At 39.2% G+C, this 14,591-nt stretch overlaps 1 protein-coding gene across 1 annotated transcript in view; it reads left to right on the forward strand.

Annotated features, from left to right (window-relative positions):
- GTF3C2 (general transcription factor IIIC subunit 2) overlaps positions 1 to 14,591 on the forward strand; it is a 65,565-nt gene that overhangs the window by 47,699 nt on the left and 3,275 nt on the right. The gene's annotated exons all lie outside the window — the stretch shown is intronic.

The raw sequence follows: 14,591 nt of genomic DNA on the forward strand, positions 1-14,591 counted from the left end.
TCTCAATAAATCTATGTTCAAGAATCTCTGATTGTATCCAATAGTCTGAATCCTTCGTACAGTTCCTACGTACTCTACAGAATTGGCCCCTAGGGATGTTTTGCAACCAAGGGGCATGATGGCAGCTTGTTGAATCAATGTAGGAATTCCTATCACTCTCCTTAAAATAACACTTTGTCTTTTACTGTCCATCTTCAATAAAAATGTTCAGATCCAGAAAATTAACTTCTAGTTAACTGTAACTAACAGAGAATTCTAGGTTCCAATTGTTGTCATTAATGGAAGTAATGAAAGAGGTCAAAGAGGTCTCATCCCCTCGCCAAATAAATAAGCAGTCATCTATGAAGTGTCTCCAAAATAATAGGGGGCCTTCTTTAAACGTTCCCAGACTAGTGTTTTCCCAATCAGACATGTACAGGTTTGCTACACTGGGTGCATGCTTAGCCCCCATCGCTACACCCCTTTTCTGTAGGTAGAAAGAACCCTCAAACCAAAAGTAATTGCAGGACATGGAAAAATCCAACAGTTTCTGAATAAAATCAGCCTGAGCACTGGGGATATCCCCTGCATCCCTCAGATACCGTGCAATACTCTCAGCTGCTCCCAAAATTGGGATGCACGTGTAAAGGGACTTGACATCTGCTGTACATAGATATCCAGCGCTGAGGTACTTTGTTTTTCTTTGACTTTACTTTGGGGCTTTGGAACCAGCTCACCTTCCAGCAGCTTTATCCTGTTGCGCCTGCTTACCATTGTTTATTGATTACCCACCCCACTAGCCACTAGTCTGGCCTGCCTACCCACCCCACTAGCCACTAGTCTGGCCTGCCTACCCACCCCACTAGCCACTAGTCTGACCTACCTACCCACCCCATTAGCCACTAGTCTGGCCTACCTACCCACCCTACTAGCCACTAGTCTGGCCTACCTACCCACCCCACTAGCCACTAGTCTGACCTACCTACCCACCCCACTAGCCACGAGTCTGACCTACCTACCCACCCCACTAGCCACTAGTCTGACCTACCTACCCACCCCACTAGCCACTAGTCTGACCTACCTACCCACCCCACTAGCCACTAGTCTGACCTACCTACCCACCCCACTAGCCACTAGTCTGACCTACCTACCCAACCCACTAGCCACGAGTCTGACCTACCTACCCACCCCACTAGCCACTAGTCTGACCTACCTACCCACCCCACTAGCCACTAGTCTGGCCTACCTACCCACCCCACTAGCCACTAGTCTGACCTACCTACCCACTCACCCACCACACTAGCCTCCAGCCTGACCGACTTACCCACCCACTCACCCCACTAGCCTGACTTACTTACCCAAAGTATATGTGTTAGTGTGTAAGTTATATGTGTTAGTGTGTAAGGTATATGTGTTAGTGTGTAAGGTATATGAGTTAGTAAGTGTGTAAGGTATATGTGTTAGTGTGTAGGGTATATGTGTTAGTGTGTAGGGTATATGTGTTAGTGTGTAAGGTATATGTGTTAGTGTGTAGGGTATATGTTAGTGTGTAAGGTACATGTGTTAGTAAGTGTGTAAGGTATATGAGTTAGTGTGTAAGATACATGTGTTAGTGTGTAAGGTATATGTGTTAGTGTGTAGGGTACATGTTAGCAAGTGTGTAAGGTATATGAGTTAGTGTGTAAGGGATATCAGTTAGTGTGTAAGGTACATGTGTTAGTAAGTGTGTAAGGTATATGTGTTAGTTAGTGTGTAAGGTATATGAGTTCGTGTGTAAGGTATATGTGTTAGTGTGTAAATTATATGTGTTAGTGTGTAAAGTATATGTGTGTTAGTAAAAGTAAAGATAGTGTGTAAAGTATATGTGTGTTAGTAAAAGTAAAGATAGTGTGTAAGGTATATGAGTGTTAGTAAAAGTAAAGTTAGTGTGTAAGGTATATGAGTTAGTGTGTAAGGTATATGAGTTAGTGTGTAAGGTATATGTGTTAGTGTGTAAGGTATATGTGTTAGTGTGTAAGGTATATGTGTTAGTGTGTAAGGTATATGTGTTAGTGTGTAAGGTATATGTGTTAGTGTGTAAGGTATATGTGTTAGTGTGTAAGGTATATGTGTTAGTGTGTAAGGTATATGTGTTAGTGTGTAAGGTATATGAGTTAGTGTGTAAGGTATATGAGTTAGTGTGTAAGGTATATGTGTTAGTGTGTAAGGTATATGTGTTAGTGTGTAAGGTATATGTGTTAGTGTGTAAGGTATATGTGTTAGTGTGTAAGGTATATGTGTTAGTGTGTAAGGTATATGTGTTAGTGTGTAAGGTATATGTGTTAGTGTGAAAGGTATATGTGTTAGTGTGAAAGGTATATGAGTTAGTGTGTAAGGTATATGTGTTAGTGTGTAAGGTATATGTGTTAGTGTGTAGGGTACATGTGTTAGCAAGTGTGTAAGGTATATGAGTTAGTGTGTAAGGGATATCAGTTAGTGTGTAAGGTACATGTGTTAGTAAGTGTGTAAGGTATATGTGTTAGTTAGTGTGTAAGGTATATGAGTTCGTGTGTAAGGTATATGTGTTAGTGTGTAAAGTATATGTGTTAGTGTGTAAAGTATATGTGTGTTAGTAAAAGTAAAGATAGTGTGTAAGGTATATGAGTGTTAGTAAAAGTAAAGTTAGTGTGTAAGGTATATGTGTTAGTGTGTAAGGTATATGTGTTAGTGTGTAAGGTATATGTGTTAGTGTGTAAGGTATATGTGTTAGTGTGTAAGGTATATGTGTTAGTGTGTAAGGTATATGAGTTAGTGTGTAAGGTATATGTGTTAGTGTGTAAGGTATATGTGTTAGTGTGTAAGGTATATGTGTTAGTGTGTAAGGTATATGTGTTAGTGTGTAAGGTATATGTGTTAGTGTGTAAGGTATATGAGTTAGTGTGTAAGGTATATGAGTTAGTGTGTAAGGTATATGTGTTAGTGTGTAAGGTATATGTGTTAGTGTGTAAGGTATATGTGTTAGTGTGTAAGGTATATGTGTTAGTGTGTAAGGTATATGTGTTAGTGTGTAAGGTATATGTGTTAGTGTGTAAGGTATATGTGTTAGTGTGAAAGGTATATGTGTTAGTGTGAAAGGTATATGAGTTAGTGTGTAAGGTATATGTGTTAGTGTGTAAGGTATATGTGTTAGTGTGTAGGGTACATGTGTTAGCAAGTGTGTAAGGTATATGAGTTAGTGTGTAAGGGATATCAGTTAGTGTGTAAGGTACATGTGTTAGTAAGTGTGTAAGGTATATGTGTTAGTTAGTGTGTAAGGTATATGAGTTCGTGTGTAAGGTATATGTGTTAGTGTGTAAAGTATATGTGTTAGTGTGTAAAGTATATGTGTGTTAGTAAAAGTAAAGATAGTGTGTAAAGTATATGTGTGTTAGTAAAAGTAAAGATAGTGTGTAAGGTATATGAGTGTTAGTAAAAGTAAAGTTAGTGTGTAAGGTATATGAGTTAGTGTGTAAGGTATATGAGTTAGTGTGTAAGGTATATGTGTTAGTGTGTAAGGTATATGTGTTAGTGTGTAGGGTATATGAGTTAGTGTGTAAGGTACATGTGTTAGTAAGTGTGTAAGGTATATGAGTGTGTAAGGTATATGAGTTAGTGTGTAAGGTATATGTGTTAGTGTGTAAGGTATATGTGTTAGTGTGTAAGGTATATGTGTTAGTGTGTAAGGTATATGAGTTAGTGTGTAAGGTATATGTGTTAGTGTGTAAGGTATATGTGTTAGTGTGTAAGGTATATGTGTTAGTGTGTAAGGTATATGAGTTAGTGTGAAAGGTATATGAGTTAGTGTGTAAGGTATATGAGTTAGTGTGTAAGGTATATGTGTTAGTGTGTAGGGTATATGTGTTAGTGTGTAAGGTATATGTGTTAGTGTGTAGGGTATATGTTAGTGTGTAAGGTACATGTGTTAGTAAGTGTGTAAGGTATATGAGTTAGTGTGTAAGATACATGTGTTAGTGTGTAAGGTATATGTGTTAGTGTGTAGGGTACATGTGTTAGTGTGTAAGGTATATGAGTTAGTGTGTAAGGGATATCAGTTAGTGTGTAAGGTATATGTGTTAGTTAGTGTGTAAGGTATATGTGTTAGTTAGTGTGTAAGGTATATGAGTTTGTGTGTAAGGTATATGTGTTAGTGTGTAAGGTATATGTGTTAGTGTGTAAGGTATATGAGTTAGTGTGAAAGGTATATGAGTTAGTGTGTAAGGTATATGAGTTAGTGTGTAAGGTATATGTGTTAGTGTGTAGGGTATATGTGTTAGTGTGTAAGGTATATGTGTTAGTGTGTAGGGTATATGTTAGTGTGTAAGATACATGTGTTAGTGTGTAAGGTATATGAGTTAGTGTGTAAGATACATGTGTTAGTGTGTAAGGTATATGAGTTAGTGTGTAAGATACATGTGTTAGTGTGTAAGGTATATGAGTTAGTGTGTAAGGGATATCAGTTAGTGTGTAAGGTATATGTGTTAGTTAGTGTGTAAGGTATATGTGTTAGTTAGTGTGTAAGGTATATGAGTTTGTGTGTAAGGTATATGTGTTAGTGTGTAAAGTATATGTGTTAGTGTGTAAAGTATATGTGTGTTAGTAAAAGTAAAGATAGTGTGTAAAGTATATGTGTGTTAGTAAAAGTAAAGATAGTGTGTAAGGTATATGAGTGTTAGTAAAAGTAAAGTTAGTGTGTAAGGTATATGAGTTAGTGTGTAAGGTATATGAGTTAGTGTGTAAGGTATATGTGTTAGTGTGTAAGGTATATGTGTTAGTGTGTAAGGTATATGTGTTAGTGTGTAAGGTATATGTGTTAGTGTGTAAGGTATATGTGTTAGTGTGTAAGGTATATGTGTTAGTGTGTAAGGTATATGTGTTAGTGTGTAAGGTATATGAGTTAGTGTGTAAGGTATATGAGTTAGTGTGTAAGGTATATGAGTTAGTGTGTAAGGTATATGTGTTAGTGTGTAAGGTATATGTGTTAGTGTGTAAGGTATATGTGTTAGTGTGTAAGGTATATGTGTTAGTGTGTAAGGTATATGTGTTAGTGTGAAAGGTATATGTGTTAGTGTGAAAGGTATATGAGTTAGTGTGTAAGGTATATGTGTTAGTGTGTAAGGTATATGTGTTAGTGTGTAGGGTACATGTGTTAGCAAGTGTGTAAGGTATATGAGTTAGTGTGTAAGGGATATCAGTTAGTGTGTAAGGTACATGTGTTAGTAAGTGTGTAAGGTATATGTGTTAGTTAGTGTGTAAGGTATATGAGTTCGTGTGTAAGGTATATGTGTTAGTGTGTAAAGTATATGTGTTGGTGTGTAAAGTATATGTGTGTTAGTAAAAGTAAAGATAGTGTGTAAAGTATATGTGTGTTAGTAAAAGTAAAGATAGTGTGTAAGGTATATGAGTGTTAGTAAAAGTAAAGTTAGTGTGTAAGGTATATGAGTTAGTGTGTAAGGTATATGAGTTAGTGTGTAAGGTATATGTGTTAGTGTGTAAGGTATATGTGTTAGTGTGTAAGGTATATGTGTTAGTGTGTAAGGTATATGTGTTAGTGTGTAAGGTATATGTGTTAGTGTGTAAGGTATATGTGTTAGTGTGTAAGGTATATGTGTTAGTGTGTAAGGTATATGTGTTAGTGTGTAAGGTATATGTGTTAGTGTGTAAGGTATATGTGTTAGTGTGTAAGGTATATGAGTTAGTGTGTAAGGTATATGAGTTAGTGTGTAAGGTATATGAGTTAGTGTGTAAGGTATATGAGTTAGTGTGTAAGGTATATGAGTTAGTGTGTAAGGTATATGTGTTAGTGTGTAAGGTATATGTGTTAGTGTGTAAGGTATATGTGTTAGTGTGTAAGGTATATGTGTTAGTGTGAAAGATATATGAGTTAGTGTGTAAGGTATATGTGTTAGTGTGTAAGGTATATGTGTTAGTGTGTAAGGTATATGTGTTAGTGTGTAAGGTATATGTGTTAGTAAGTGTGTAAGGTATATGTGTTAGTGTGTAAAGTATATGAGTTAGTGTGTAAGGTATATGAGTTAGTGTGTAAGGTATATGAGTTAGTGTGTAAGGTATATGAGTTAGTGTGTAAGGTATATGAGTTAGTGTGTAAGGTATATGAGTTAGTGTGTAATGTATATGAGTTAGTGTGTAAGGTATATGTGTTAGTGTGTAAGGTATATGAGTTAGTGTGTAAGGTATATGAGTTAGTGTGTAAGGTATATGAGTTAGTGTGTAAGGTATATGAGTTAGTGTGTAAGGTACATGTGTTAGTGTGTAAGGTATATGAGTTAGTGTGTAAGGTATATGAGTTAGTGTGTAAGGTATATGTGTTAGTGTGTAAGGTATATGTGTTAGTGTGTAAGGTATATGTGTTAGTAAGTGTGTAAGGTATATGTGTTAGTGTGTAAAGTATATGAGTTAGTGTGTAAGGTATATGAGTTAGTGTGTAAGGTATATGTGTTAGTGTGTAAAGTATATGAGTTAGTGTGTAAGGTATATGTGTTAGTGTGTAAGGTATATGAGTTAGTGTGTAAGGTATATGAGTTAGTGTGTAAGGTATATGTGTTAGTGTGTAAGGTATATGTGTTAGTTTGTAGGATATATGTGTTAGTGTGTCAGGTATATGTGTTAGTAAGTGTGTAAGGTATATGTGTTAGTAAGTGTGTAAGGTATATGTGTTAGGAAGTGTGTAAGGTATATGTGTTAGGAAGTGTGTAAGGTATATGTGTTAGGAAGTGTGTTAGGTACAGTGTTCTCCCCAGGATCAATCAGCCGGGCGGAGCGCCCGGGTAAGTTTAATTACCGCCCGGCTGATGAGACTGCATGCCCCGTTGTCTCCGAGCCCAAATAAAGTAAGTTACTACACAGCTGATAAATCTGCGTGTCCCTGTCACCACAAGTGTCCGGCTGTGAGGATGCGCTGCTTCTCCTCTACACTCGAGATCTCGTGCTTCCCGGGAAGCTCTGCTTTGATAGGCTTAGGAAACAAGCGGCGTGACATTAGCGCTAGCCGCCTTCTGCAGAGCCGTGTGCATGTCTGTGAGCTGTGCAGGGACGTGTGTGGAGAGAGACAGTGGTATGTGCAGCTCACTGACGGATGAATAAGAATCTTGCTCCATATGCAGGCTATGAGAATTATATATATGGCCTGCAGTGGTTGGCAGCCCGCCGCTGGCTGGCAGAGGTGGATGGTGTGCTCCGGGTGATCAGCAGGGCTGTGCCCTGTCTCGCAGCAAGGAGCAGGTACTGAAACTCAGGGAGATCTTTGGGGAACAGCCGAGGATTAATGTGAGGAGCGATCTGCTGCCATGCTATCTGAGAGGGAGGGGGGGGGCTATCTACCCACCCCACTAGCCACTAGTCTGGCCTACCTACCCACCCCACTAGCCACTAGTCTGGCCTACCTACCCACCCCACTAGTCACTAGTCTGGCCTACCTACCCACCCCACTAGCCACTAGTCTGGCCTACCTACCCACCCCACTAGCCACTAGTCTGGCCTACCTACCCACCCCACTAGCCACTAGTCTGGCCTACCTACCCACCCCACTAGCCACTAGTCTGGCCTACCTACCCACCCCACTAGCCACTAGTCTGGCCTACCTACCCACCCCACTAGCCACTAGTCTGGCCTACCTACCCACCCCACTAGTCACTAGTCTGGCCTACCTACCCACCCCACTAGCCACTAGTCTGGCCTACCTTCCCACCCCACTAGCCACTAGTCTGGCCTACCTACCCACCCCACTAGCCACTAGTCTGGCCTACCTACCCACCCCACTAGCCACTAGTCTGGCCTACCTACCCACCCTACTAGCCACTAGTCTGGCCTACCTAACCACCCACCCCACTAGCCACTAGTTTTGCCTACCTACCCACCCTACTAGCCACTAGTCTGACCTACCTACCCACCCCATTAGCCACTAGTCTGGCCTACCTACCCACCCTACTAGCCACTAGTCTGGCCTACCTACCCACCCCACTAGAAAAACAAAGTACCTCAGCGCTGGATATCACAATCATCTACAAACGTAGTAATTCAGGAGTTAAAACAGTACCTGTGTTGAAGGTTTCCCACCTCAACAGTCCACCAATTGATCCAGGAGTGTAGATTGCTTGATGTAATCCCGATATCCACGAAGTCGACGTGACAGTGATGGCAGCGTCAATCGCCGCACAAGCTCCGCTCTCTGGTAACACTGGAGGGCTCTCCCGATCATGTGACACCCGAACTTCCGGTTTCCACACTTCCGCGTCTCACGCTGGTTACTGGCGTCCACTGATAGTAAATCAGGGTGCTGTACGCTGTGCTGGAATGAAGGAAGCGGAAACTAGTGCACACTGCGGTGTAAAACAGCCACACGCAGGGGGAGCCACTTACTAGAAGATTTCTTTGTTTATTAGCAGTATTGCAACGTAGCCTCCACTACCCGACTCGAGTTTCGGCTCTCGCCTTCGTCAGGGGGTGGGGCTACCGGAACAGGAGGTCACTTTTATACATAACTCCTCCCTTCACATACTTTAGGGAGTAACACTTAAAACACAATTAGTCACTACAAAAATATAAAAATAAAACATGATATAACAGGTCTAAAGACCATTACAGATGAGTATACTGAATAAAAATATTAAAATATTATAATATTAAAAACGTGCGAACCTCTACACCAATGCTGGTGGTTTTTGCTTAAAAACGGCATAATATATAGCAGGAAAATTTACTACCCAAGACTGTTACATTTCATTCATCTCTGATAAAGCAATTCAAGTCTATGTTGGCATTGAGTCCATTCGGTGCTAGACTCTGTAGTTGGAATATCCAACGTGTTTCCAACTGAGACAAAGCTTTTATTACACTACCCCCTCTCCAATGTGGTCTTATCATATCTATTCCATAACATCTAATACCATTCGGATCCCTGTCATGGAACTTTGAAAAATGGTCAGGGACACTATGAGTCTTTTTATCAGGATGTCCTATATTGTAGATGTGTTCTGAACATCTTTTCTTCACACGTCTTCCCATGTGGCCTACATATTGCAGGCCGCACGGACACTCCCAACACGTATACTACGTTAGTTGAATTACAGGTTATGAATTGGTCGATAGTAAATCTTTTTCCGGTACAGGTGGAGGTGAAGGTGGTCATCTTGCAACCTCCATATTCACAGATCTTGCATTTATTCCGTTTCTTACAAGGAAAAAAGCCTTTCAGGGTGGGGAACATAGGTGGTCTTATTCTCTTTATACAATTTTTTATTATCTTATCTCCCAGATTTTGCGGTCTTCTGTAGATTACTTTTGGTTTATCAGGTAATACAGGACCTATGACAGGGTCCTCCTTTAGGATGCCCCAGTTGTCATTGAGCATCTTTTTCATCTTTTTATGGTCTCGGGAGTAGGTGGTGATAAAGGAGAACTCTGGAGTAGTAGCAGTTGACATAGCTGCAGAGTTCTTTTTCCTTAGTCTGACCTCTCTACCTTCTTTCAATACTTTTATCCTCTCACTCTGAATCAAGTCCTTGCTGTAACCCTTCTCAATAAATCTATGTTCAAGAATCTCTGATTGTATCCAATAGTCTGAATCCTTCGTACAGTTCCTACGTACTCTACAGAATTGGCCCCTAGGGATGTTTTGCAACCAAGGGGCATGATGGCAGCTTGTTGAATCAATGTAGGAATTCCTATCACTCTCCTTAAAATAACACTTTGTCTTTTACTGTCCATCTTCAATAAAAATGTTCAGATCCAGAAAATTAACTTCTAGTTAACTGTAACTAACAGAGAATTCTAGGTTCCAATTGTTGTCATTAATGGAAGTAATGAAAGAGGTCAAAGAGGTCTCATCCCCTCGCCAAATAAATAAGCAGTCATCTATGAAGTGTCTCCAAAATAATAGGGGGCCTTCTTTAAACGTTCCCAGACTAGTGTTTTCCCAATCAGACATGTACAGGTTTGCTACACTGGGTGCATGCTTAGCCCCCATCGCTACACCCCTTTTCTGTAGGTAGAAAGAACCCTCAAACCAAAAGTAATTGCAGGACATGGAAAAATCCAACAGTTTCTGAATAAAATCAGCCTGAGCACTGGGGATATCCCCTGCATCCCTCAGATACCGTGCAATACTCTCAGCTGCTCCCAAAATTGGGATGCACGTGTAAAGGGACTTGACATCTGCTGTACATAGATATCCAGCGCTGAGGTACTTTGTTTTTCTTTGACTTTACTTTGGGGCTTTGGAACCAGCTCACCTTCCAGCAGCTTTATCCTGTTGCGCCTGCTTACCATTGTTTATTGATTACCCACCCCACTAGCCACTAGTCTGGCCTGCCTACCCACCCCACTAGCCACTAGTCTGGCCTGCCTACCCACCCCACTAGCCACTAGTCTGACCTACCTACCCACCCCATTAGCCACTAGTCTGGCCTACCTACCCACCCTACTAGCCACTAGTCTGGCCTACCTACCCACCCCACTAGCCACTAGTCTGACCTACCTACCCACCCCACTAGCCACGAGTCTGACCTACCTACCCACCCCACTAGCCACTAGTCTGACCTACCTACCCACCCCACTAGCCACTAGTCTGACCTACCTACCCACCCCACTAGCCACTAGTCTGACCTACCTACCCACCCCACTAGCCACTAGTCTGACCTACCTACCCAACCCACTAGCCACGAGTCTGACCTACCTACCCACCCCACTAGCCACTAGTCTGACCTACCTACCCACCCCACTAGCCACTAGTCTGGCCTACCTACCCACCCCACTAGCCACTAGTCTGACCTACCTACCCACTCACCCACCACACTAGCCTCCAGCCTGACCGACTTACCCACCCACTCACCCCACTAGCCTGACTTACTTACCCAAAGTATATGTGTTAGTGTGTAAGTTATATGTGTTAGTGTGTAAGGTATATGTGTTAGTGTGTAAGGTATATGAGTTAGTAAGTGTGTAAGGTATATGTGTTAGTGTGTAAGGTATATGTGTTAGTGTGTAAAGTATGTGTGTAAGTGTGTAATTTATGTGTTAGTGTGTAAGGTATATGTGTTAGTGTGTAAGGTATATGTGTTAGTGTGTAAGGTATATATGTTAGTGTGTAAAGTATGTGTGTTAGTGTGTACAGTATATGTAGTTAGTAAGTGTGTAAGGTATATATGTGTTAGTGTGTAGGGTACATGTGTTAGTGTGTAAGGTATATGTGTTATTGTGTAAGGTATATGTTAATGTGTAAGATATTTGTGTTAGTGTGTACAGTATATGTAGTTAGTGTGTAAATTATGTGTGTAAGTGTGTAATTTATATGTGTTAGTAAGTGTGTAAGGTATATGTGTTAGTGTGTAAGGTGTATGTGTTAGTGTGTAAGGTATATGTGTTAGTGTGTAAGGTATATGTGTTAGTGTGTAAAGTGTGTGTGTTAGTGTGTACAGTATATGTAGTTAGTAAGTGTGTAAGGTATATGTATTAGTGTGTAAGGTGTATGTGTTAGTGTGTAAGGTATATGTGTTATTGTGTAAGGTATTTGTGTTAGTGTGTAAGGTATATGTGTTAGTGTGTAAAGTATATGTGTTAGTGTGTAAGGTGTATGTGTTAGTGTGTAAGGTGTATGTGTTAGTGTGTAAGGTATATGTGTTAGTGTGTAAGGTATACGTGTTAGTAAGTGTGTAAGGTATACGTGTTAGTAAGTGTGTAAGGTATACGTGTTAGTAAGTGTGTAAGGTATATGTGTTAGTGTGTAAGGTATATATGTTAGTAAGTGTGTAAGGTATATGTGTTAGTGTGTAAGGTATATGTGTTTGTGTGTTAGGTATGTGTGTTAGTAAGTGTGTAAGGTATACGTGTTAGTAAGTGTGTAAGGTATATGCGTTCGTGTGTAAGCTATATGTGTTCGTGTGTAAGGTATATGTGTTCGTGTGTAAGGTATATGTGTTAGTGTGTAAGGTATATGTGTTAGTTTGTAGAATATATGTGTTAGTGTGTAGGGTATATGTGTTAGTGTGTCAGGTATATGTGTTAGTGTGTAAGGTATATGTGTTAGTGTGTAAGGTATACGTGTTAGTAAGTGTGTAAGGTATATGTGTTAGTAAGTGTGTAAGGTATATGTGTTAGTAAGTGTGTAAGGTATATGTGTTAGTGTGTAAGGTATGTGTTAGTGTGTAAGGTATGTTAGTGTGTAAGGTATATGTGTTAGTGTGTAAGGTATATGTGTTAGTAAGTGTGTAAGGTATATGTGTTAGTGTGTAAGGTACATGTGTTAGTGTGTAAGGTATATGTGTTAGTAAGTGTGTAAGGTATATGTGTTAGTGTGTAGGGTATATGTGTTAGTGTGTAAGGTATATGTGTTAGTGTGTAAGGTATATATGTGTTAGTGTGTAAGGTGTATGTTAGTAAGTGTGTAAGGTGTATGTGTTAGTGTGTAAGGTATATGTGTTAGTGTGTAAGGTATATGTGTTAGTGTGTAAAGTTTATGTGTTAGTGTATAAGGTGTATGTGTTAGTGTGTAAGGTATATGTGTTAGTGTGTAAGGTATATGTGTTAGTAAGTGTGTAAGGTATATGTGTTAGTGTATAAGGTGTACGTGTTAGTGTGTAAGGTATTTGTGATAGTGTGTAAGGTATTTGTGTTAGTGTGTAAGGTACATGTGTTAGTGTGTAAGGTACATGTGTTAGTGTGTAAGGTATATGTGTTAGTAAGTGTGTAAGGTATATGTGTTAGTGTGTAAGGTATAAGTGTTAGTGTGTAAGGTATAAGTGTTAGTGTGTAAAGTATATGTGTTAGTGTGTGATGTATATGTGTTAGTGTGTAAGGTATATGTGTTAGTGTGTAAGGTACATGTGTTAGTGTGTAAGGTATATGTGTTAGTAAGTGTGTAAGGTATATGTGTTAGTGTGTAGGGTATATGTGTTAGTGTGTAAGGTATATGTGTTAGTAAGTGTGTAAGGTATATGTGTTAGTGTATAAGGTGTACGTGTTAGTGTGTAAGGTATTTGTGATAGTGTGTAAGGTATTTGTGTTAGTGTGTAAGGTACATGTGTTAGTGTGTAAGGTATTTGTGTTAGTGTGTAAGGTACATGTGTTAGTGTGTAAGGTATATGAGTTAGTGTGTAAGGTATATGTGTTAGTGTATAAGGTGTACGTGTTAGTGTGTAAGGTATTTGTGATAGTGTGTAAGGTATATGTGTTAGTAAGTGTGTAAGGTATATGTGTTAGTGTGTAAGGTATATATGTTAGTAAGTGTGTAAGGTATATGTGTTAGTGTGTAAGGTATATGTGTTAGTAAGTGTGTAAGGTATATGTGTTAGTGTGTAAGGTATATGTGTTAGTGTGTAGGGTATATGTGTTAGTGTGTAAGGTATATGTGTTAGTAAGTGTGTAAGGTATATGTGTTAGTGTATAAGGTGTACGTGTTAGTGTGTAAGGTATTTGTGATAGTGTGTAAGGTATTTGTGTTAGTGTGTAAGGTACATGTGTTAGTGTGTAAGGTATTTGTGTTAGTGTGTAAGGTACATGTGTTAGTGTGTAAGGTATATGAGTTAGTGTGTAAGGTATATGTGTTAGTGTATAAGGTGTACGTGTTAGTGTGTAAGGTATTTGTTATAGTGTGTAAGGTATGTGTGTTAGTAAGTGTGTAAGGTATATGTGTTAGTAAGTGTGTAAGGTATATGTGTTAGTGTGTAAGGTATATATGTTAGTAAGTGTGTAAGGTATATGTGTTAGTGTGTAAGGTATATGTGTTAGTAAGTGTGTAAGGTATATGTGTTAGTAAGTGTGTAAGGTATATGTGTTAGTGTGTAGGGTATATGTGTTAGTGTGTAAGGTATATGTGTTAGTAAGTGTGTAAGGTATATGTGTTAGTGTATAAGGTGTACGTGTTAGTGTGTAAGGTATTTGTGATAGTGTGTAAGGTATTTGTGTTAGTGTGTAAGGTACATGTGTTAGTGTGTAAGGTATTTGTGTTAGTGTGTAAGGTACATGTGTTAGTGTGTAAGGTATATGAGTTAGTGTGTAAGGTATATGTGTTAGTGTATAAGGTGTACGTGTTAGTGTGTAAGGTATGTGTGTTAGTAAGTGTGTAAGGCATATGTGTTAGTAAGTGTGTAAGGTATATGTGTTAGTGTGTAAGGTATATATGTTAGTAAGTGTGTAAGGTATATGTGTTAGTGTGTAAGGTATGTGTGTTAGTAAGTGTGTAAGGTATATGTGTTAGTAAGTGTGTAAGGTATATGTGTTAGTAAGTGTGTAAGGTATATGTGTTAGTGTGTAGGGTATATGTGTTAGTGTCTAAGGTATATGTGTTAGTAAGTGTGTAAGGTATATGTGTTAGTGTATAAGGTGTACGTGTTAGTGTGTAAGGTATTTGTGATAGTGTGTAAGGTATTTGTGTTAGTGTGTAAGGTACATGTGTTAGTGTGTAAGGTATTTGTGTTAGTGTGTAAGGTACATGTGTTAGTGTGTAAGGTATTTGTGTTAGTGTGTAAGGTACATGTGTTAGTGTGTAAGGTATATGTGTTATGGTATAAGGTGTACGTGTTAGTGTGTAAGGTATTTGTGATAGTGTGTAAGGTATGTGTGTTAGTAAGTGTGTAAGGTAT

Source organism: Hyperolius riggenbachi, chromosome 4 (genome assembly GCF_040937935.1).
Source record: "Hyperolius riggenbachi isolate aHypRig1 chromosome 4, aHypRig1.pri, whole genome shotgun sequence".
In the NCBI taxonomy this organism is placed as follows: Eukaryota; Metazoa; Chordata; class Amphibia; order Anura; family Hyperoliidae; genus Hyperolius; species Hyperolius riggenbachi.